The sequence below is a fragment of the Camelus ferus genome, unplaced genomic scaffold, assembly GCF_009834535.1.
Source record: "Camelus ferus isolate YT-003-E unplaced genomic scaffold, BCGSAC_Cfer_1.0 contig3957, whole genome shotgun sequence".
Classification (NCBI taxonomy): domain Eukaryota; kingdom Metazoa; phylum Chordata; class Mammalia; order Artiodactyla; family Camelidae; genus Camelus; species Camelus ferus.
In genome coordinates this window covers 3,401-5,038 of record NW_022589231.1, presented here as the reverse complement: position 1 = coordinate 5,038, position 1,638 = coordinate 3,401, and the positions used below count along the sequence as shown (strand labels likewise).

The 1,638-nt window shown below is 44.9% G+C and overlaps 1 long non-coding RNA gene across 1 annotated transcript; it reads left to right on the top strand.

Moving 5' to 3' along the window:
- On the top strand, positions 1–1,123 carry LOC116662594. The gene is made up of 3 exons (XR_004318578.1): positions 1–84; positions 762–876; positions 1,038–1,123. It is a non-coding gene; the product is annotated as an uncharacterized LOC116662594 (long non-coding RNA).
- The last annotated feature ends 515 nt before the right edge of the window (positions 1,124–1,638 follow it).

Here is a 1,638-nt window from a genome sequence, read left to right as displayed (position 1 = left end):
CGCATATTTTGGTCACCTGGACACAGCGGAGGTGTTGCTGTTATATAACGAAAATGTTGTAGACAGCAGAGACAGGAAGAACAGGTAACAGCGGCGGGACGGGGCGGGGCGGGGCAGGCCTGGGAAGCTGCCAACTATGGTTTTAAGACATGAATTTTAAATTGCCTTCCCATGTCAGAGATGTTGAAGAGTGAGAAAATGAGCATGTTAGAATCATTGAAGTACAGTGTTCTCTCTCATCCTTGCAGCAGCAAAGTAGATACATTATCACTTTATTTAATTGAAATGTTTTTTGTAAAATAGTAACGGTAACAATTATAACATTATCTAACAATTATTGAGCTGTTATTTTGTGCAAGGAACTGCCAGACACTTTGCATAGCTTTTCATTTAAGCATCACAGCGGCGTCCTGTAAGATAACTACTACTTCATGCCCATTTTGTTGATGAGGAAATTGAGGCACAGACAGGCTAAGTGAGAGCTAATAAGGGACAGTGTTAAAGTAGAAGTCAGACCCAAGGTGAGCTGAATCTCAACGGCATGCCCTTTCTATTCAAACAGGTGGTTCTTCCATTAATGTGGTGAGTAATAAGAGCTAATAAATATTGTTCTTTCCCCATAGAAAGAACTAAGATAAGAAGACTAAATGTCAGTTTTAAAGGGGTAGGAATAGCATGCTGTTGAATGTTTACAATTACACGAGTAACTGTACCTTTGAACTAGTACGCTCTAATTTCCTAAAAAGTCCTCATGTTCGCAGGACTGCCCTACACTTGGCCTGCACCACCGGCCAGTCATCAGTGGTGGCTCTCCTCATACATTGGGATTGTAATCTGAATGCTCGTGACAAGGAAGGCAAGACAGCTCTCATCAAGGTGTGTAGCAGCCAACCATGTCCACATGAGATGGATTCGATGTAATTACTTAGAATAAAAATGAATTTATCTGTTTTAAATATAACGAACTAATGGAACTTGAGGAATGTTAACGTGGAATGCCTACACTTACAGTCTGTTTCTTGGCGTGATACCAACAGGCTGTACAATGCCAGAAAGAAGTATGTGGTCACTGTCCTGCTGGAATACAGAGCTGACCCAAATCTTGAGGACAACTGTCAAAACACTGCTCTGCATTACGCTGTCCTTGGCTGGAGATATATCAATTGCAGCAAAGTTGCTCCGCTATAATGCAAATATCGAGGCGACAGACAAGGTATAGCTCAACTGACTTTATTTACAAGATATTTGAAATACAGGGTCTTTTCTAGCTACAGGTGTTTTATTTATAGTAATATGTATACTGAATACAGCAAGCCCTGTTATCATGGAAACAACTCCAAAGCCAAGGCCAGGGGCTAGAGGTAGTGCCCACGGAAAGGGCAGAGCTCTGTCTCCCAGCCGCACTTGTACCCCAGAAGGAACAACGTCCCATTAGGAAGTGCCTGGGAGTGGGTGGTAGGCTCAGAGCCTAGAGAAGATGAAGGCTTGCGGGGAGTGAAGTGATGGCAAGGGCTGGGTGCCTGCCTGGGGGTGGGTGGGAGGAGGAAGGAGCCCAGTACCCAGCAGGGGGAGCTGGGTGACTGCACCTGGGCAGGGGAGGCAGCAAACCACAGGCCCTGAGCACCCCAGGATCCCAGG